Here is a 25,092-nt window from a genome sequence, read left to right as displayed (position 1 = left end):
TACATTAAAACTAGTTTTTTATTATCTTAACAACTGTCGAAATCGATGGCGCCACTTTACTGCCAACGTAAATAACAAAAAGTCTCCAACGGCAAGTCAATTAGAAACTGGTCTATTTTGCATAAATTTTTATTCTTTTTGTTTTTTTTTTTTTTATTTTTTTTTTTTTATTTTTTTATTTTTTTTTTTTTGTCCAATAGAAGTCTATAACTTGTTGCTTACACAAATGTAAGTAAGCATAAGTTTATAGTAATTAAAAGAAAAACTGAGTGCTAAAATAATAAATTAAATTTACTGACAATTGATAAAGATTTGCTTAAGTATTTCAAAAATTCTTTTCATTCTATTCGAATTATGCCACAAGAAATATTTGAGACAACATTTCGAATTTTATTTGTATTTTCTAATTTCTTCTTCTTTTTCTTTCTTTGTTATTTTTTGCTTTTTTCTTTCTTTTTTTTTTTTTTTTCTTGAAAATATGTGCACATATAAAAAAATTGTGAATACATTTTATTAATTAATAAATAATTTTGTTGTTTTTGTTTTTTTTTTTTTCATCAAAGTTTCTCTAAAGGCTCAATTTGATATATTTTTAATGTCTTTGAGTTATGAGTACGAATGCATTATATGTCAGTAATATCATACATCATATATATATATGATGTCTATGTCATAACGATAATGATGAATTTTGACACAAGTCAACTATTGGAATTAGATTATGATTAAATTAAATTAAAGTAACCATCAAATGCAAATGTTTGCGTCTAGGCTGACAACTTCTATATAATAAATTTCAAGAAGATATTTTATCGTTTGTTTAAGTTTAACAAAAAGAATCAAAATGAAAAAAGTAAAAAACCTTAAAGAAATATTTGAAGGAATTTTCTATATCTACAATGAACAGTATGCAGGTGTCTATTCTTAATGTAAACCTTCCTTGACGTTATCTCCTTCCTGAGAGGGTTTGCACAATTTTTACACCGTTTTTTACATCAGATATATATTCTGTGGTTTGTTTTGTGCAAGGGTGCGTGTGTTTTTTTTTTAATATTATTTTGAGAACTGGAAGTAGAAATCTTCAAAACACATCGCTGGCCCGTAGCATGCAAGATTCCACGCCTATGGCGCCTAAGTACTACAACTGCCCCACACACACCTTCATTCGTGAGACCATCTTTTGATATGGCTGCGTGGGGATGGTTGCAATTGGTCCTCTTCGCCTGACGGGTTCTAAGCGGACTGCCAGGACTTTCTACTCATTCGTCTGCGTAGGTAAGCCAGTAATATTAAAGCAAAATGCTTTGCTCAGTACTATCTGACCACTTATGTAGTTCATCTAGTCACTTCCATGAAATTTCCAATTTATAATTAAATCAAACAATCATTTCCATTGTAATGAAACCAAAATGGAAACAAATTAATGAACATCGCGTGGCTTCGACCGCACAATGAAGCTAATAAAGAGTCAACAAAAAGAAAAGTCATCATCTTAACGTATGCAGCAAATAATATGTTGTCCGAAGCTAAAGTAGCGCATTTTCAAAGCACTGCCTCTCCAACGAGAAAATGTGACTATAATAATTTATATTTCATTTATGTTTTTTTTCTTTCTATTCCTCAAAATTCAAGCTTAATTTTTAAGTTCATACAAAATCGAAACCAGATAGAAAAACATTTATAACACAATTTACATAACATATATTTAAATCTACCTTAACATAACATAAATTTTTGAGATTTATTATATCGTTTAGAGAATTCATAATTGGTTCATTATTTTTCTCGCTCAACAAAATAAACAGGTTTTTATTTATTAATGATTCTAAAACCAAAAAAAAAAAAAGAAAAGAAAAGAAAAACTAATAAATAAATATTTTTATCTTGTTTAAAGAATTTAATAAGGAAACTTACCATTTCTGGAATGGTTTAATCATAAGCTAGTAGATAGTGTTAGAATCTAGCCAGCATCGGCTTAAACAGTTATTTATTAATTCTTGGCCTACCAACGAGTTCGTTTGTTCAGTTGTTTCTCTTACTAAATTATAATTTTTCAAGTGCTTTTCCGTGTAATGTGCTAATAATAGAATCAGTTGCAAATAGATGAACCAGTTCCAATTACTGGCCTCAGAGTTCTATTTGAGAGAAAGTTGCCCTTCATTCACCCACCATACGCATTGGCTTTTATGAATCTTATACTACTCGATTGCTGTATACATCGCTGGCGGGGTCTATTCAGAATACTCTTACAATTACAGCTTAATTTTATATTTTCGAGTGAAAAATGAGAAGATTTTCTTTCAGTGAGAGATATGAAAACACTAAGACTTAATATTATATTATATCAATCGTAGTGTGCATACTCCTGGGGATGCTTCCCTAATTTTAAATAACATAAGGGTGAAAGGCACGTGTTTGATAGATGTTCATAATCGACGCGATAAGAAAACCTTAAATGAAAGTAACAAAACTACTAAAGGAGGAGGAAGCTTCGGATATTTCTACTATTGGATGTTCTCGATATAAGGCTGATTTTGTTTTCATAAAACAATGGAAAAATGTGAATTTCGCGCCTAGCGCTACTAGTACTACTACAACAACTAACTGTCACTTGAAAACTAATGGTTGAGATATCATGAAATTTGGATACATTTCGTCTGGATAGGTTAATATTAACTAAAAATCATGTGGACTCGTTCATCAATACACATTCTACATCTATATGTCATCCTAAGAATTGATTGATAATACACACACAACTAATATGCTACGATAATACATACTCCGAGCAGATTAGCGAATTGAGCCTAACGGAAAAAGGCCAGCTAGTGAACTGAAGATAACTGAAAAATGCTTTGCCGAAACTTGTTGTAGGTATATCTAGAAGGTACTCCATTAATACATAAAACATTCTTCTTTGAGTATAAAACTAGAAAAAAAAATCTTTTTGAATTTCTTTCTTGCTTCTTTGTTTTTTTTTCTTTTTTTTTTTTTTTTTTTTCATTTTTCTTATTCCGCTCACCGATTGCATAAAACACTTGTACGGCTTTTTTGGTCTGGTTGCAATTAACCTTTGGTTTGTACAGAATATGAATATAGCACTAGTAAGAGCGTGTGTAAGTAATTTTCTGAATAAATATTGTAAACCACACTCATTTAAAATCCATTAAACTTTTTGCAACTTTGACATTTTCTCTTACCAAAACTATTCGAAACTATTCTAAACCATTTTTGAATGATTTATGGATTCATTCATCATCGTACATATATATATATATATATGTATGTAAAAATATGTATATGTATGTAAGAGTATGTAAGCATTATGTACGTGTACGTTTGAAACGTATATATCAGCGTATTCGGTCGTATATCTGTGCAATAAATTTAAGTCCTTAACTAAACTAAGAGTGAAACTGTGCCGCACACACTTACGCATACAAATCAGACAAATAATAATGATAATGTAAAATCAAATTGTATAAATACATGTGCGGCTGTACGTATGATGCGTACAAATCGAATTAATATTCTCGCTGTAGTTTTTTTTTTTTTTTTTTTTTTCCCCCCCTTTTTGTTTTTATCTACATATACTTACATACAGAAAATTGCTCTCAGCTCGCGTAAAGAAATGTTATTTATGCACATAGCGAGTATATCTCAGCCAAAGTCAAGAAGTCTTTTTTAATTGAAAATGACACTGGTGCATACTACCTGCCCTACCGACCCCTGCTGCTCACCTACTTTCTTTCTTCTACTTTTTCACACCGCCTTAGTCACTTTATCGTTCGCTTGCCTCTGTTATGACTTTCAAAGTTTTTCTTTTCTTTATTTATTTATTTTTTTTTTTTTGTTTTTTTTTTTGTGTTTTTTTTTTTTAATAAATTTCTAAGGAACGCAAACAGAAAGAGCCGGATATGTTTATTCATTCACTACGTAGTCAAAGTCACAGCAAGAGCATGTACATATATAAACCTACAGTAAGTATTTAAAGCAGTGGAGAATAGAACAGTTAGTAAAAGTTCTTCTCCTTTTTCCTGTACAAACAGAATGCATGTGCAAGAAAGGACGTATAAAAAACCTAAAAACGGAACTTAAATTGAACTTTTACAAAGCGTATGAGTTGACGTGCATTTATATATGTGTGCATAAGTATGTGTTTGTTAACCACACAACAAGACATTCAGCCATCAAAGCCATCAGCTATGTATTATTGTAGTGCAGTGCTGTATAGTGCTGCTATATTTTGCTGTAGAGCTATACAGCTAAGGCTGCTTGCTTGCTTGCTATACGGCCATATGCTATACTTATTGTATATGCAGCCGCAAGTATACGGTTGGTAATAAAATTACATAAACATACACTAAAAACTTAAGCATATACCATCGCTTCAACGGCAAAGAAAGTTTTGTGAAAGCACCGGAAACCGGAAGCAACCAATAATTCAAATGAATTTCAAATCAAATCATTACAAAACAAAAGTCAAAACAGGCAAAATCATCTATGCACTAAACACAGTTGCAAGTCTAATATTTCCTTATGAATACTGAACTTTTAAAGTCAATTCCCCATTGGCAGTGGACAGCAATTGACCGACTGACTAACTTAATCACAGGATATACCATAAGGACAACGACTGCATACACATTAAATAAAATAGTAAATAGTCATTCATCTGCCTTCTCAGGCGGAAATTGTTAAAACGTATCTATTTAATTTTCGGCTTATTTAAAAACTGAATGAAAGGAAATTGAAAATATTTTTAACTATTTTTTTTTTGTTTTGGCCAAGCATAATTATATGCTAAGTAAATTAAAATCAATTCTATCATGCCATAATAGGTAAGACCGTAAGCGGATCGTCTGTAAAGATGCCTATAAAATCGAATGCCTGAATCGAATTATTATGAAGTAAGAATCATATCAATTCAATTTACTTCGCTTATCATTTTCAACATACATATTATTTTTAAGAGGAAAACAACGATTATATTCACTACGACAACTTGCTCTTCTGCTTTGCTTAACCATTATCAAAAAAAAAAAAAAAGATAAAGATAAAGAGACGTAAAGCCAATCGAAATATTTCGTTATGCGATTGTATCGATCTATCCAATCTATCTTTTAAAACCAAAACAATTGAATAAAACAAAAGCAAAGTGTTGTCAATTTTTTAAGGTGAAATGAAAATAGTCTTCTGCCTAATTCACACAACCACACATACAGATTGAAGAAATTTCATCATGAAACGGGAAATAAACTTTCCCGTAGTTAATGTTACAAAATAAATTATAAAAGTCTTTTGCATTCGAGCAAAGTATTGGACAAGAATTGCTGGCTAATTTAAAGCCACTTGCAGCAGCTAAGTTATTAAAATGAGTTTCCCTACAAATCTTTAGGCAAAACAATAAACGTAAAGTGTTTAGCCACATATCCAAAATCCACGATTATTATTCCAATAAGTGTATTCGCTGCAATAAATATATGACATATGGTTGAGTAAGAAGGATGAACGTCAAATTGAATATGAAATGTTGGATAGAATGTTGAACTTTGAGCTCTTAACAACTTTTAAAAAAAAAAAATTTCTATAGTTCTAAAAGCTACTGTTGAGAGACACTTCGGGCCGTATTTTGAATAGATTTCTTAAGTAGTAAAGTGTTTTTAATGCTGACTAGGAACTCATTACAGTTTTACCATAAGAAGACCTGTTAAGATTTTCAGCCTGCTGCTGGCAAAACTAATTCCCAAATCTAAGTACGGCAACAATATTCCACTTTCATCCCCAAAATAGGCCGTTCCGGGAGCGATACTATCGGCGAAACGCTTCTATAACATTTTGATGATATATTTTTTATAGAACGATTTGATAAGACCCTCAAGGCTCGTTCTAATTTGCATAATAACCGGACTATTTGATCCAGATATTTCTCTGGGAGCGTCCTTTTGGGAATTTGCAAACAGATATAAATCTTCTGGAGCCAGATATGGGGAGTTTAGTGAATGGACCAACAAGCCGAACTTCAGTTTTTGTAATCATCGACTTTTTTCGACATCTATCCGTTTGGAATGCCCTTTTCTAAAGTGTTCCAAATAAGGATTACGCTACCTGTTGATAGCTTTATAATGTCAGCGATCTCCTGCAACGTTATTGCTCGATTATCGGGCATAATTTTCAGGCTTTCCTTATTGTTTTCTTGTGTAAACATCTCTTTACGTCGTCCATTGCATGTAGCATAATCCCTGTGGTTACAACATTGCTTAAAATCATGAAGAAGGATTGTCATAATACCGTTTAAGCAAACGGCGAGTATTTTTTGCATCAAAGAACAATATTTCGCAGCACAGGCACACGAAAACCGGATAGTTCAAATATTTTGAAAACAATGCAAGTGGCGTAACTAACATCATCGCGAATCGTAAAACAATGATTAAATGTACATCAAAGCTTAAAATGCGTTTCCTGCTTTCTGAAAGTAATATCGATTTTTTGTTAAAAACGACATCTATAGTGGAAATTATAGAACAACGTGTTGTATATTTACACATTGCACATAAGCATTGCTCTTTAATGAAGAATGCTTTTCAGTGCGAGCGTATTCCAATACTACGAAGTTGTATTATCAGCCTCAGCAGATCAGGCTTGATGGGAAAAAAGTCAAGTTATTCGTTCGTCCAACACAATAAAGGATGTTCTGAAAGTGTTGTGCATTGTTTTGCTCGACTGTATCGACTGTAGGGTTTATCATTACGTATCCAGAACCAACCATTCGTCTTTGATATTTTAAAATCGCCAAAATCGAAATTAAAAACTGACATACATAATTTTTCGTTTTAATCCATTAAACGATGAATGGTATCAATAAGTTTACAATGTCAACGGTTTTCCCTATAGCCGATCAATCTAAATATTATTTAACAGCTAACTTTCAAATAAGCGATTTCATATGGTTGAAAAAATTTACTTTAACCTCTAGCTCCCAACAGGGTTATAGGAGCCCAAATCCAAATGCTATTTAGCATGATGAGCGAGCGAGCACGGAAAATGCCAATAACAGTTTAATGAAATCGAAATGCGCCCAGTATAGACGCCGTCACGACATCGTTAAGACGTCGAAAACTAAATAATTCTTCCGTTTAATATATGCCGGAGACAACGGTAACAATATTAGTGTACCTGCCAATTAACGCATGGCAATCCTCCTCTTCCGATGGTCAATGTAGAAGAATCGACAACTCGTTGTATTCATCGAAATGTCAAAAATACTTCACTGCAGCCAAGATCCGCACCATTTATTCACACTATCTATATCCGGTCAAATTTAGACCACGATGCGAATGTATTTGCGGCGTCTTGCTTGGAGACCTTCGGCTGTGAGACAATAGGCTCTAATATTCATGGGCGACGAGAGTGTATTCAAATCTCTTAGCGGCTTTGGGCATTAATGTTATGTGGGCTGTGTGACGCTTATGGCTAGGCATAGCCAAAGCAAGCAGTGTTTCACAGGTAAAAATAAATTTTAACTAATAATCGAATCCCTTCACAAAGCTTTCTAAGCATTTCCACCTACTCGCCCTAGAAATGGCGCCTCATATAGTATAATTTACTACCGCGTCTCGCGTTTCGCGCAACTTACCTTTCCACACTCAAGTCAACCTTACATAAATACCACTTCTTTTTTTCCTTCCTTCTCTATGTCCGAAAGAGAAAAATTTTTATCTAAGACAGGCTACATAATCGACAGAGTTTGTAATCATTACGGCATTGGAAGTCTTAAAGCAACCGTATTATGCTGCGAATGTTAAAGGTTTTGAGAAACAATTACAAGAAATGTTTTCTATTTACAATGTAAAAAGTGTAATAAGATCTTTTGCTACGCTGATAGTGCAGAATTACATAATTCTTAACCTTAGCATAGAAAGCTGAGTGAATGTATTTTAAATAAATCAAAAGCACTTCTCAATGACCCCATATACTTACTTATATACTTACATGGTATATAGTGTAATGTGGTGGTATATAATAGATGAACAACATAACATGAGAAATTTAATACTTTATTTTCTTATATCGTTAAAGGAATTGTGTATACTTAGTTACATACTTAAATGTCTATATACATATAAATTTATAGCATCAGGTGCAATCAACTTTTCCTGTTTTATTAAATTATTTACCTTCACTTGCGAAACATTTCTTTGTAAACAATTTCTTTTGTGGAGCTGTTAGAACGAAGTTAGCAAAGAAATGAAAAAGCAAAAAAGCAAAAAAGCAAAAAAAAAATAAAAATAAAAAGAGAGATAAATAAATAAAAGCATAGAAAAAAAGTTTCCCTTTTGACCTATTTTCAGTGGAAACCACCACATGATACAATATCTCGCAAATCAACTGTTAAATTGTTTAAAACACCAAAATTCTTCATCAAGTGAATTTTATTTCGGTTCTTCCTTTTTTTCTGCCAATTTTTCTGCCAAACAAGTAGTGAAATCCTAAAACCAGCAGCAACAACAACAACAATAACAACAACAACAAAAACAACATCAACAAATTGAATAAACCACTGCGTTCGATGGCATACACTCTACAACAACATGAAGCGAAATCGATTTACTCGGCTAACCTTTTTTTGCTCCATAAACTTTTTTGTTTTCTTTCATTTTTATAACACTAACGCCGGAAGATGAAAGTATACAAATTTTTTGATTTCATTTGTAACACCTCGGCACACATATCGAAAACCCGATAAACTTCATTACTTCAATCATCACAATTGGATTCAACTTATCCATATATATACCGTCCGTCTCAGAGATAATTACCGAAACTGAAAACCACACTACACAGACTTAATTCCCCCCTCCCCCTCCCCCCCGCTAAGCCATCATTTATATTTTGATAGAATTTCAAAAGCTGAGATAAGAAGAAGAAGAAGATTGGAAATTTGATGCATATAAATTATAATTTAAATTATTGTTTGCAAGTCCGATGCGCATGTTGTAAGTTCTTCTTACCGCGAGATCTCAGGAGAATGGGGGGAAACAATGTCACAAATCTTAGACATATATGAAACAAGTACGAAAGAACGATCGCTTTCCAAGTTTATAATGCTCGCTATTAAAAGGAGAGACGTTAAATAGTTTTCGGGATATTTGCCTTAGGTGCTGGGCATCCAAAATTCATCCCAAGGGGAATGTAGGTTTTGTAGTTATTTTAGTTCATTCTATTTGTGCAGAAGAGAATTTTAAAGAGATCCTGGTGAAAACTCGAGTGCGTATAATGCGGTTTTTTTTTTTTTTTTTTTTGTTTTGTTTTTGCAAAAATTGCAGCACATACACCATACAGCGCATACATATACCATGTTACCGATACAGACACTTACATATATACATATATACACAGACACAAAGTTAGTTCATATTCCACACTTTGCATTTTCGCGCACGTTATTCAGTATCAGTATCAGTACCTGGGTATAATTGCTTTTTAAGATTTCCACACACACACACACACACACACAAGCTTGGTGTCGGTTGAAACAAGCCTATAGGTAGGGTGATGCTGTTGGTTCTGTTTTATTGTCTTGAGTTTGTACGTATGTCTATAGGCACGTATATGTGAATATTGCGAAAGTTGAACAGTTGCGGCCGCGGTTAAAGTGGCAAAAGTTTACGATCTACGTTCTATATACAATGAAACTCTCCTGTTGTTCTACATTAAATATATATATATATATATATATATATAGGTGTGTATATGCGTTTATGTACCTATAGGATCTTTTGATACCCTCTCTACTACTATTTATCTCAGCACCTCTCCCTCTTCCTTCGTTTTATCTTTTAATGTTTTTGAACTCCACTTTTGGGGTTACTTGTATTGTACGGCAGAGTATGGTTGTTGGTAGGAAATGTGAACAAGAAGTTCATTCAAAATGTTATGCCATGAAATTAAAATTTTAATTAAAACACAATTATAGTAATGCTTGCATGTTGTGTACACATGGGCATAGCGTATGTGTACTAGGCTGCATATGTATGATACATATTTATATATATACATATATATATATATACAAGCAGAGTGCAGTTTATTTCTCTAACTTGATTTCGTTAGTGCAGGAGTGTGTGTCCGTGTAATGTAATGAAAACATGTATATTTTCTATCTATATGTTTTTAAAGAACACTAAACAACAGTTCATTTAAATGAAATGGAAAGTATGGTATGTATGTACATGAGAAGAGAAAAAGATTTATTTAGTAATCCTTTAGAGCTAAGCGAAAAGGCCTTTGTGAATATATTTTTAAAATATAAAACGATTTTAAGCTCACATATATATAATAATCTATAAACACTTTTTATAAATTTTTCATTTATATTCCATTAATGCATAGTAGTTACAACGATTTTATAAAAACTCTTTGAAAGTTTTTTAAATCCCTTGGTTGTTTTTGTTCTCATTTAAGTAGACCCCTTAACTTTTTCTTAACCGAGAATGTACGATAATTATCACGAGAAACGCTTTATTCCTTTAGGCAATGTCTTACGACATATTCGCTTCATTATTCAGGCTGATCGGACGAAATTGCGCTTTGCAACAATTGGTGGATATAACTACAATCCCTGTGGCGGGTGTAATAACTTCATATATTCCAGGCAATAATTGTTTGTATTAATTATGCCATTGCATAAGATCTATAGAGAAAGTCTTCATACATAAATATAATTACCATATAACAAATTACCTTCTATATCTACCAACTTTATCTCGTCTTAAAAAAAAAAAAAAAAGAATAAAGACATTATATTCGATCGTGTCCGAGTCTTTTATAACCATCAACCTTATCCTAAAAGTGAATGCGCAAAAGGAAAAGACCTACATTTTCATACTCTATCGTGGCTGCTTCTTTCTATTTTCAGGGTAGACGTGGAAATTTGTGTGGTGTTATGTCTTGTACTTTCTGAGTAACAAGCAAAAAGCTCGGAAGGAAAATGCCTTCACAGCTTTTGAAGAATTTTTGTTGCAGATACTATATAGTTGGGCAGATGGACATGCCTAAGTGCATTCTCAATTTCAAACTGCCCAAGAATTGAGGTTTCTGAAGCCTAATCATGCTTCATTAAATTTTGATATACTTTACTATATATTATATACTGTACTGTACTATACTGTATTATATATATATATATATAATATGAGACAGGCGTGGTAAATTTTTCCCATTCCTACGGTATCACCCATAAAATATACGTTCAAATTTTTGTAATTTTATCTGCTGTAGTTTTCTTTTATTCCTTTTGAAAAACAGAGTTGTCTTCAGTTGACATAGTATTGTAGGTGTGTACTTTGACCGATTTCGCTCATTTTCGATACCAACCTGCGTACAAGAGCTTACAATGTTTCACAATTTGATGACGATCAAGATATATATATATATATACTTTATGGAGTTTCTTTCTGAAGCCTTCTTCTGGGCGTTGCAAACGTTTCAAAAACATGAATATATCCCTCAAGCAACGGTAATTGGTATAAGAATGAAAGAAGTCTTTTTCGAAATAGGCCTTCAAGACAAGTGAATTGGCTTTTGGCTTTCTTCGTTTTAAGTACAATTTATACCATTTATAGAGAATGGAAAACGGCGAACATATATGATTGACTACGGATGACAATAAAAAATTAAAATTATTGACATTTATGTCAGATTGTGATCAAAGATTCTCCAAATATCATGAAAAACTTACATGAATGAGAGGTTACAAGTAGTTCTTCCTTTCCCTCCTTCCCTCCCCCCTCTGTCGTTATTGTGGTTACGGTATAACACACATGTTTTTCTTATAACAATATACATATTAAGGAAAATGCAATAACAGCAGAAGCAATAGCAACAGCGACAACATATGACATCATCGAGTTCAAATATATATAAAAATAGCGATTTATATTTAAGGTTGATACTTGGCCTAATTTCACAACGTTTCACGTGTATTGACGAAAACCCAGCCAGACAATTATTTATAAATATCTTTAAATTTCCTTTATATATAAATTTCTCATGAATCCATTAACATGGAGAAAACGCAACAAACGAAAAGAAAAATGTTCAAAAATAATTTCGTAAATGCATTTTTAGAGTTATTGCTGCGATGGCGTCAAATTAGATCGACGAATGACAAACAGACAAATGTAATAAATTAAAGTGTAGAACGTGAAGCTTAATGTAGGCACACATTCATCCATATATGACATAACAAAGCAACCGGCAACGCTTCAACTGTTCGTCAAGAGGAAGTATAGATAACAGATATCACCTAGAAAATCGAAAAGAAATCAACGAACAACAACTGGCAGCGTTTGTCATCCAGAACACTTACAATGAGGGGGAGAAGACATTGATCCTCTTCGGTTTAAAATGAAAAATATTAGATGTGCTTTCGAGAGGGAAGTTCTGAAGCAGTGCTTTCTCGTAAATTTTCATAGGGAAGCGATCGCGTTTGTCTTTTTTTTTCACCTTTTTCTTTCCTTTTTTTTCTTGCCTTTTATTCTCTTAACCGGAAGTCAAATTGCGTTGCTGTTTGCGTTGCCATTAAGTGAATCATTAACAAAAAATTTTCCACTCTAGTTAGGCTTATGACAGTTGCAGCATAGCATTATAAATAAAATTTATTTAAAATTAAAAAACAAATATTAGAAGGAACATAAAACAACAAAATGTAAAATAAACAGCAAATTAACAACACTCCAAGACTCCACCGCATCTATAATAAGATCCCATCTTTCGTCTTTTGTCATCGTCTTTCTCTAATCGAAGATATGTTGTTGTACGCAATTTGCCCCGTTAGCAAAAAGTTTCCTGATCCCTTTTGGTCGCCATAGTCACGTCTTGACTGAGCATATTAGCATGTTTTACGATCTGGTAGAGTAACATGCGGTATCGTCATGATCTGTAGCGGATTTTTCAAACCGTTGTTGTTACAGAATTTATTGAGGTGATTGTGAAAACCTTATTGGATATGGCGTAGGTTATTCAGTATGTGAAAACAAAAAAAAATAATAATAATTCACAGCAAATGTGTTTGGAAGGATACATTCCGTATCGGAGGTAATCATTGATTACTAATAACTCGTCTTGTAACTCATGCATTACCGTTCGCTTTATTGTTACTTTCTTTACATTTCGCTTCAAGGTTCGAAAAATTTGTTCGGCAAAAGAGAGCAAGCTAGAAATGACAAACTTGATGGCACTACGTCTCTGGTCACAGAACTTGAGAACGCCAACCTTAACTACTCCTTATGGTGTAAAATTGATATAGCTGTTGGGAGCGAGTGCGTATTTTTATTACCATTTTATTTGGGCTACTCTGCCTACTCCCTTGCCTCTTAGCCATTTCTTCGATGAAGTATTGTAAACCCGCTTAGTTCGGATGATGATTAAATCTGAAGTGAAAATACGTCTAACAACACTTGATGCCGTTTAACGACTATTGCTTGATTCATGTCATTGTGTAAACTGAAATTTCAAGGCAGAAAAATTCCTCCAATCCTCCTTCTTTCACAACTTTGTGGCATGTGGATGTATAGCGTTGCTCTCTCTCTCTATTCATAATTCCGTGCCAAACTTATGCAGTGGAAAGAAAAGGAGAACTTAAATTTGAAGAAACTACACATCAGGGTCCTTGCTTTGTACGAAACTTACATTCTAGGCCAGGACGAAGAATCTACAATTGATTCTATTGTTTCCGAAAAATAAAACTCATCTTAAACTCACAAGAATATGTACACTCTGCATGGAAAGAATTCTTTAAAAAAAAGCCTGCTGAAAGTGGTTTAAGTAACTTTGATCTACAGCTCATAACAGCAACAGTCCACAAGGAAAAGTAGGTAAAGAACCGTGACAAATAAGTTAATATTCGCGAGTTCAAGTTTCAGTGCAGTAAAGTAAGTATTCAGTCGGTAAAGGTATAACACTTACCGATTGAGCACCGACGGACCGACTAGGCTGCAGCCACACCCCCCAATATCATGCTCTCTCCTCACTTCGTCTTCTTTCTAATCTGCACCGTCTTACATGAATATGTGCCATCCTGTGAGTGAACACCAGCATACTACTACAAAAACCGATCAACTCAAGACTAAAGAGTCCATTCCGATCGATATTCCGGGTCTTCCAAGTCCAAATATAATGCCTAATAAATGTCTTTATGACTTTCAAGCATTTTCCACGAAATCACAGTTTGGGCTATCCGACAAGAGAAGCCCAGTAATCAATAATTATTTAACTGTTTCTTATGTTACACTAATGCATTTTTTCCTAAGCTGTTGACATAAGATGCACTTTTTTTTTTTTTTACTTAACACATGACTCTTCCTATGTATGACACGTGGGAAAGGAGAATAGTACAGCGTATTACATCTGTTGAAGTGGTCCACCGGAATTATGCAAAAGTCAAATGAAAGAAAGTTTTGTTAAATTCTTGATGCTGTCGCTTTTTAAAGAAGATAATAAATCTTTATCTGTCAGGTAGTTTTCAACGAGATTGTTAAATTTTATTGTGAGTGAGGTTCAGTTGAAACGTATAAAATACAAAAAAAAAAATGAATAAATAAATAAAAAAATATTCAACGTCATTTAATATCAATTATATTAACAATTAGGATAAGGGTCCGGTGTTAATATAAGAGAGATCGACTTGACAAAAGTTTCTATTTTAAGGTACTATCGTCTCACTTATTTATGTCTTTTCATTTAATATTTAATTTTACATTTACTTCACTAGTATTTTGGTAGTGTCTTAGGTCTTAGGACGCTTAATCTGATGACTGAACGCCCATTTTGTGATAGTCATCAGTTTTCGATTAGCCTGTTTAAATATTGTTATAGAGAAAGGGATCACTAAGCAACATTTGTGTATTAAATTACAAAGATCCTGCTTGATGTGCCTGTAATACATAATATGCTTCGCACTAAAAGGACATTAGTTGAGTGTACAAGGCGCAACGATTAACGCCTACTTTAGAAATGTTACTCATTGTAAACTACAAATGTCATTTAGCTAAGCAAGTAAGTAAGTAGAAATATGAAATGCAAACGCTTGCGTCTATAGCCTGTACTTGAGACCATGATTAATGCATAGCACTCAGAGGGGGGCATTCAATTCCTACAGTTTCTTATGGGCTTAATATAACGAAAACATTAGAAAGTGCTGATTAATGTCTCGCATGTGTATAAATTGATGTTTTCTTCTTCTTCTTTTTTTTTTTTTTCTTGTTGACTTTTCGTCTTTTCCGTTTTATATTTTTTTTAATTTTAGTTTTAAAAACGCTCAAACTCAATTGCTTAACATTAAAACGAAACACCGTAATTGAAATTTTTCGATTTTTATGAAATTTAATATTTTATTTTCATTACTTTACCTTCCATGAATTATTCTAATTGCTATTGATTTCTTCTCGTACTCGAAAATGTTTCTTGCCTTCATGGTCTTCATTGCTTTGCTAGTTTCTTTAGTTTGTGAAAAAGTTTGCAACGATAAGAAGGAAGCACGCTACCTACCAAGCCCCGACAAAGTATACGTTTACATGCTTGATCCGTAATAAATTCTAAATCGACATGAGCATGACTAGGAAGAAGGTCGTAAAAATTAATACGTTTCGAAATTGTTGGTGCAAGAAAGAGCTTAAATACAAACATGGCCTGAGCAAAAAAAAAAAAAGACAACTTTTTTCCATTACCTATAAACTACAAAATATATACCACAATAAAAATGCCATGTGTAATGAAATTCTCTAATATAACTTTTGTAACGTAAACGTGATGGGTATAAAAGATTCGTTCACAGCCGAATGTAGTTAGCTTACTTTCTTTATATATACGTAAAGGAGTTTTGTTTATTTTGTCAACATTTGCTCTATTTTCCTACAATATAAGTATAATTTTTAATTTTATCGAAAAGTTTTAACAACACCTTGTTTTACACATGTGAACCCTCACCGACAGGCAAACAGTTGGTCTCCGGTTACAAAACTATTATTACTCGTAAAATTCATAAACAATATGTGTCTGACAAAAAATAAATTTTGATACATAGGGAAAAACACTTAAGTAACTAGTTTCGCTTTATTACAGTTATCACCAAAATCTTTGAAGTTTCTTTCATTATTCTTAGAAATTTTTATAATAAAAGTTATAATGAAAAGTACAAATTATTGCGCCTCATTGACATATATGACACTCATTGAACAAATGGAATGAATCGGTATCTATCGCTATGCTGAATATGTTCCATGTATGCATAAATGACTTATGTAAATCAAATAAATTGGTATTTTAGTATCGAGACGTTTCGGAGTACTCTCATAACGTGTATATGTTCATTTGATCAGTAACACATTACAAATCAATTCAAGCAGATCGGTCTGCCCAACTATGTAGTATCTGCGATAAACATTTGTCTGGCCGCCAAAATAAAGATATCGCCTATAAATTGGCAAAAGAATTTGAAAATGCACGACACCGCTTAAAGGACACGCCTATAATACCCCAAAAAGTGAGAAAATCATGTTTTTTGTTGCTCGTTACTTCGAAACTGCAACGGACAAATCATGTGAATTTTTTTACTTTTATCCCACAAAAAGAGAAAAAATCAGCCACGCCCACCCAATATTATAAACTATGAAAATATCGTTTTTCTTATTTATCATTATTATTATTATTATTATTTTATATATATACATACATATATATACATATATATATATATATATATGCTATAGAGCAAAAAAAACCGTAAACTCCGTACATTTTCATTTCGAACCATAATATTTATTAAAATTAAATTTAGGTTGCAAACGTAACTGAAATGAAACTAAAGCATACACTGTTAGCCTCTGAAAAACACAGAATGCCTTCTCCTGACCTTCAAAAACATTACAGCAGCCATCAAACAATGGAAACACCCAAAATCGCTCGTTTCAGATAGCGCTGTCTCCGCGATTTACACGAGGTATGCAAAAAATATTTTTTAATACAAAGTATTATCTCTCCTAACCTGTATCTTATAATAATCCCCACTAAGCATAGAACTCTGCTGTATGTACATTCATTTTTATATATATATATATAGAATTTATTTTAAATTTATTTTACTCGTGAGTATTTGGATAATTACAATACGTGTTTATAGATAAACGTTCACAGATCAATATCTAAGTTGTCTGTCTATACCTGAAATTTCGGGCAAATTGAATGCGTCCGATACGTTGTACGAAGCAAGCAATTTCAGCGGAAGGAATTTATTTGTACATCTAATGTTTATGCACATGTTTTAGTTTCTAAACATCGTAGACATCCTTCCGGCCTATTTATTTCTTCACTACTGACCAGTAAACCTTTTGTTAGCAAGTTAGGATGATAACTAAGCTTTGCACGATATCGAGAACTCAAATTGATAATTTCTTCTATTATTTATCATTACCGTATATATCTTAATGAATATGATGATTAGTCATAAGCCGTGCGTCTTCTATGAACAATGTTAGAGCCATAGATTCGCTGAAGAATTTCAGTGCGGCAACTGATCGCAGTACCCTAAAGTTATATTGCCACACATTTTTTGACCGGACAGCCACTGTTTACGGTTTTATTTTTTCATTACCAAATGCGCTTTCCTTGCCTTAATAATTCCTCTATCTAAATGCACGCTTTAATACATTTCAAGTCAAGACTTTCATCGCCGTTAAGAAAAATTGATGGGCAATTGCCTTTCTACGTCCAGGAACGGTTGTGGTGCAGCTATTGGTGGAAAGCGCAAATATATCGCGATACGATTTTTTCTTTCACGCTTTGAAGAGTTTACCTGGTAAGAATCAATGATTCGTCCTGAGACGAAATAGCACGCGTGCTCGATTTCCTTTCGTAATTTGTTGAAAAACATTTTGATATTATTTAAAGATTCGTTATATTTCTCGTAAATTTATTTAATTTAATCTAAATATTTAATAGTAATATTAATAAAATTTAATAAAACTTTAATACTGTTTTAATTTACATTACGAAGTAAGCAAAAAGTATTATTAAAATCCCTCAAGGAATTATTTTACCGTTCTATCATATATGTTCACTTTGCTAATCGCATTATGTTTGAATCATTAGTCAACCATATGGAAAGAAAATTATTTGAATTCTTTTAATTTATCGTTTATCTAGATAAAGAAAGAAAAGCAAAAACTAAAAGAAGAAGAAAAACAAAAGAGAAAGATAAAGAATAAGAGAAAGAACAGAAGAAAAATAAAAACTATACACGGCCCGTGATAAAACAATGTATAGAACGTACCTTTCGGAAATCTTTCCCTAATTCTTATATTTAAAAAAAACTCTTAATCGGTAAATTGACCAAAATATAGCAAATGCTCAAGTATCGCTTTCAATATCTAAATATTTGACCGTTTATATAAACATCTGTACCGTTTGAGTTTGCACAACCTTCGAATGTCCAAATGCCGTGAAAGGGCAAACAATAACATCTAGACTCAAACTTTGAATGAGCTGCGCAAGCACAATAACATCCGCCTAATATGGGTACGTAGCTAATCGGATATTGAAGGCAACGAAAGAGCTGACTGTCTAACTAACAGGAGAGCCCAAGGCACCGTGATAACTCAGGAAAGCTTCTATGGTACACCAAGACTCTGTATGAATAGGTTGGTATAACCTGTGTAACCCCACCGGGGACATGGAAAAATCGGATCGCCATTAGAAGCAAAGCGCTGGACGACGGTAACCAAAGGAATTTCTATAGAAGCTCCCGCTACCGCAGACAAGCTCCGGGAATTAAGAAAGAGACGCCTATGATTGATCAGTCCACACAAATCACGTAAAGAACATAAGTATCTCTGATTTTGATATATGCAGATTCTGTCAATCGACGAATGAAACTTTCCTTAACACCATATGTGAATGCGCGGCCGTCTGCAGAATCAGATACCAGGTGTTCGTACTCTAAAGACACTGTGTGGTAGTCCAAACCAAAAAGGGTAGCAGGATGTACAAGGACCACAAACCGGGCGGGCTAGGGCCATGGACGAGTACAATAAATCTTTTCATTCGCAATACGGATTGTCCACGCAGCACTAACTAAGCAACTAACTTTGTCCAAATCAAGACAAACAAATAGATACGCTTCCTGACCGATCGACATGAACCATTTTCAAGAACAACTTTCGTGCAAGAATCTATATTTTAGTGTTTGCAATCGAAAGTACGTGTACTTTTGGACAGAAACACACACCCACGCAGAAGGGCAAGCACGCGGATATACTTCGACGTATATTATACATATATCCATACACATACTTTTATGTATATATATATATATATATATATATATATTACAATATCTGTAGAAATTTCTTCTTCAGAGTATTGTAAACATTTCGAGAAAATGAACAAATCATCAATTTTTGATAGTGCAGACAAAAATACTTATGAGTGAATTAATTTAACCAACTTGAAGCAACAATTATGAAGCATTTATATACTTAGGTAAAGAGTAATGAATGCACTTGACTTTACTCATTTTTAATATTTCACAAAAATAAGTCAAATTTACTGAATTTAAAATTTATTCAAAACTCATTTTAAGCTTAACCATAATACGTTTGTATAGATCCTGCTTACCTTTAAGATGTTTTACTAAGTTCTCTCTCTCTACCTTTATATGCATTGCAATGTAAAATGCAAAATGAAAAGAAGAAAAGAGCATCAAAGCGAAGAAACAAATTCATAATCCGATAAAAATTTACTGACCATATGTAATAGGTGCTTGCATATATTCTGATCATTTTTCACTCGAATAATATTTTCCATCATTTTTTATATAATTTCCACATCTTTCTGGCAACATGACGACACCGTGTTCATACCTCGATGTCGGTTCGGTCAACAACCCAATTTTCGCGCTTCTTTAGCATTTGGCGAAATCGCGAACCAGCCACGATCCGAATAAATGGTAATTAGGGAGTCGCTTGTTTTGGTGAGTACGCTGGGTACGACAAAACATCCCATTCGAGCTGTGACAGTGTATCCTTGACAATTCTTGCAAAGCATGGCCGAACGTTGTTATTGCCGGTTAATTTTGCAATAATAGGTCGTGAATGTTTTTCCATTGGGTGGCAGCTCGTAATACATTACATCCTGCTGATACCACCATACGTATAGCAAAATTTTATGGCCATAGAAAACTTCTTCTTTTTATGCCTAGAAAAGAATGAAACGGCAATGTTGAAATGATTCGAAACGGCATTTTCGGTCAGTTCGTATGTTACCCACTTTCACCCCTTTTTGAATCTTTCCCATCGCATGTCTAGCAACCGTTGATTCATCAATTTCTAAACCATTTTAAAGTGTCTTGAGAGTTTGAGCTGCACTTTTAAATCGTCGAAACCATGGATCCAATTGACAATTGGAATATGAGGGAGCAGGATCATCATAAGCCTCTCAACGTGTTTGAGGTGCTTCGGCAACAAGTTTCACATCAAATCGAGCAATAAAAGTAATGAAAGTCGAAAATGCAATTTTGAGTGCGCCATGATTAGCGTCGTTGAACATTTAATAAATCAATTATCTTAAATGAAAAACTGTTACTTTATATAGAGAAGGTTTAAAAGCATCGGATTTAATCGTTGTGCACATAAGATACTTCGCACTATGCTAATCGAAATACATGCAAGCACCTAACTTTATATAATATATTGTAAGTAAGTCTAAAAAAAAACGTATAATTATAATCTTTTCATAAATGCTTTACATGCGTTCACATACATACATATATATACGAGCATTTATCCATCAAGTTCAAGCATTATGGTAAAAATCGTAAAGTCCATAATTGTAATTAACTCATTCTATCCTTTGTTTTAATAACAAACAAAAAGAAACGAGCAAAAACAAACTCGCAAATAAGAAAACGTCACATTTACGAAATTACAGAGCATAGAAGCAACCGACCGAGCATACAAGGGTAACAAAAAACAAAAATGACAATAATTATGTTCATAGAAATAGAAATAAAACAGGTTTGGTTTTCCAAGCACCATATTACCATCGCTAGGAGGAGGGGAAAAAAGTACAATAAATAATATGTCCATGGGATTTAAAACACTCACTTAAACATTAATTGTCGAGTTATAAAAAATTTAGCGTATTGTGAAAATGCGAACACATATGTAAACATGACCAAAGACTGCGAACAAACAAAGCCGTACCGACTCATTTTTATTTTTTTTTATTTTTATACTCATTCATTAACTAAAATTTGGTGGTAATTCAGATTTATTCTTTCGTTTGCAATGCTCTCAAGTATTCTCAGATTGGACCCCTTCTATATCACTTTGTTATTGAGCTAATCCTACCTATTATATAATACTTTCAACTTTTGCAAAAATTACTTTACAAAATATTTTTACCTATAAATGTTGAAATGTTGAGAAATGCTGATTTTTATGTATGTAACCATGGGAAGAAAATTGCTCGTTAAAATAAATTTTATCAAAGACCGGTCACCCCCTAATCATCGATGCATCGATATGGGCTGGCTCGTAATTAAATATAATACAAGTCCTTTGCTTCCTGCTAACTTTACTTTCTAACAATTGTAAAAAGAATAAATAAATAAATAGAATAAAAAGGAAAAGAAATAATAAATAAGCTAACTATTATAAAACAAAAAAAATAAAAAAAGGAAAGTAAATTATGTAAAGTGTAAGAAAAACAGACTCTGAGTAGAGTCTCTACTTATGATGCAAATGGTAACTTAGCCTTAACGTTATGGTATATGCAGTAGTAGTAGAGGAAGAGAACACAGAAAATAGGAACAACAACGAAGAAGACGTGTATATGAAAAGAACTGAAATCAGTTAGTGAGATGATTCAGTCCAACAGTTTGTATTTTTGTTGTAGCACATTAACTTATACATTCACGCATGTGGTTAGAGTGTCCTGTCATTCATTCTCATGCATTTCTAAACGGACGACAACAGTCGGTCAATTATAAAGTTGTCAACAGAAAAACAGAAAAGAGAAATAAATTAAAACACCTTATAAGACTGTGTTGAAACTGTCAAAAAACCAAAACTTTCCAATCCGCACGTACGTACTTGGAAAGAATTACCAGACCACATAGATGGTCGTACACAAAAAGTAATATAGACGTGCATCTCTGCACGAACTTATATTACGCTCACTGCGAACTATAGCTACGTTTGTATGAATTATTGCCGCCATTAGCAAAATGTTAAAGTCATAATGTGAAATTATGTAGATTTTAGGAAGGACTACAATAAAATCGCTTACAAACATCTATCTACAAAGGCGTCACATCTTGATCTGCATGTAAAAGCAATGCAATGCATGCGAACATACAACGATAATAATATCGCCAATAAAAACGTCTATCGAAAAAGTGGCAAAATATTTTTATCGAAGAATTGAAACAATAGAAAAACCTAAACGTATGTCATATGGTTTGATAACATTTTTTCTATCATTCTAATATCATCATAATCGCATTATTATTGGGTTATCTAAAACATATGGTATTGAATACAAGAAATACCTTTACTTACGATACGCTTGCATTTTTAAACCGAAACTTTTCACCGAAGATTTAGCTCAAACAAAGCTAAACGCATTCCGTTTTTGGAGAAACAAAACTAATCGGTTTAGACTTTGCAAGATGTAGGTAAATGATCTAATATTTTATTTCATTTTTAGGGTAAACCATTGCCTGACCTGTCACTCAATCTTTTATAACAAGCAATCGCGAGGTGCGTATTCTCCTAGCACTGGCGGCGAACTTACTCTTATAACAATAAAAGATGAAAACGATTGCTTCATCTCGTTTACCAATTCTCGATTTTCCCATATATCCGAACTGATATTCGTACAACTTTCCTCTATTTTATATTTAGAGCATAATTAAAAATTAACTTTCACTTATCGCATTGTCACGTCAAAAATGGCTTGAAAATATATAATATTTACCATCAGTTAACTGAAAGTTGTTTTGATTTCGTCAATTGGTTTCCGTGGCTGCTGTAAACAAACCATCAGTCGGCTTAACAAATCCATTATTTCTGATACCTCATATTGGGCCCATGTAGTTAACATAACTTTAAATCGCTTAATGATGTTACTTAAGCATATCATCTATTTTCGCAGACGAAGGGAGCATGAAAGCTCCCATAGGTCGGTAGCAAATTCGTTATAATGGCATTTATATCCGGGTAAAAGCGTCTATACATTCTAGAATAGATCCAGCAGTGAAACGTACAAAAAATCTCGCTTCCTATCTAGATTTCATTATGTGCCTTCCCAGTTTCTCAGTCCCGATTAAGGAAAAACTCTCCACACAATCGAAGAAAACGCTACTTAAGGATTTTAAGCCCTTTGTCTCAAGCGCAGAATAAAAAAAGTATGACACCAAACAATAGCAATATACACCAAACCTCTTATGGTTTAGCCCATATTGATAGAATATGGTTTTGGTCTTTTTACTTCTCGTACAACACCAAGATGTTTCAGGTAGAAAACTACCTTGCAATCGTTTTTGTCACAGCATACATCACAAGTGAATTGAAACTTGCAAGTGGATTGGCTAAAAATTGTACAATGTCTGCACTGTTGAGGGAACTACTGGGACGATCCGCGTACAAAATAATGCTTACGTACGAGTGAGACGCTAACTCATTTAGTATCACTAGCGTTCGAAACCACACACATGCTGGTCGAGAATTTCAAGACAGCTTCGCTATCGTTACATGCATGTAGAGACTGCTGCGATGCCGAAAAGTCAGTTAGTTGGCTGGTGAGCACTGCAATCGTTTGGAAAACGGATAGATATGGTAATAGTTGTAATCGCCCTCCCATTTATTTTATCGTCAATGTATAATTTCACCGGTTCAAAACTTGAAAAAGTTTTAATTGTTTCTTATATAATTGGTAAGCAAACTTAATGAACCAAATATCACTCTTAAGCCTTCATTGGTATCAGAATATTTTTGGAAAAAGCAGATATCGCCTGCCACAGATTATTACGTAAGGCTTATTTCCTTTCATTAGAGTCTGGTTTTCTATTCACAAAAAAACTGCCAGGGAAAAGAGCGATTAAGAGAAAACCGAAATATATTCCATCGCAAAAGGGAGTTTGTTGACAACTCTGTTCAGTTGTGTAGGTTGTATTTCTTGTAAATAAAAGCCTTTAACGGATGATTGTTAGGATTCGGCGATAAAGTAATCGAAGACACGCTAGTAACGTTCTACGTAATACTTATTTACACATTACATTGTAACATTGTAACACATTGTAAATGATGTTGTTTTTTTCATCGTATGGAATACATTTTTATACCCACCACTGTAAGATGGAAATATATTCGTTTTTTTTTTTTTTTTCCATAATGTATGTAACACCCAAAAGAAAGCTTCAAAGACCCTATAAAGTATATACATTCTTGATCAGCGTAAAATTGTGAGTTGATTTAGTCATGTCTGTTCGTCTGTGTGTATGTTTGGTGTTCGTTGTTGGCACGCTCTTAATCGTGAAAAAATTATCCGCTTCAAATTTGGTAGAAACATTGGAAGAGTTTATATTGAAAATGGGCCAAATTGGTCGGAGCAGAAGCACGCAGTGGAATGCAAACTGAACTTTTGGATTTTTGGATAATGTACTTAAGCAACTCGGCGTGTAAGTTTTTTCATAGCATCAGGTTTAAACCGATATTAAATATGAGGTACACCCGAAGTTATTTCAAGGTCTCATAAGTTCCTTTCATGTTTTCTCTCTCACAGCCTTTCGGTAATTTTATGCTATTGAAATACTACATAACTGGCACCTTTTTTCACAGCACTTTTTCGATAACCTAATAATACCGTTTGGTGCTTTCCTCCACTTTTGCGTATCACCATAGCCGAAACGTACATTCTTATGCTATGTTCTTCATACACAAACATGTCTTCATATATATATAATTGTGTAAATGTATTTGTGCTTACGATTTTGATATATATATATATATATATATATATATATATATATATATA

Source organism: Glossina fuscipes, unplaced genomic scaffold (assembly GCF_014805625.2).
Source record: "Glossina fuscipes isolate IAEA_lab_2018 unplaced genomic scaffold, Yale_Gfus_2 0, whole genome shotgun sequence".
Taxonomy (NCBI): domain Eukaryota; kingdom Metazoa; phylum Arthropoda; class Insecta; order Diptera; family Glossinidae; genus Glossina; species Glossina fuscipes.
The sequence above is the reverse complement of the archived record's forward strand: the minus strand, read 5'-3'. Positions refer to the sequence as shown.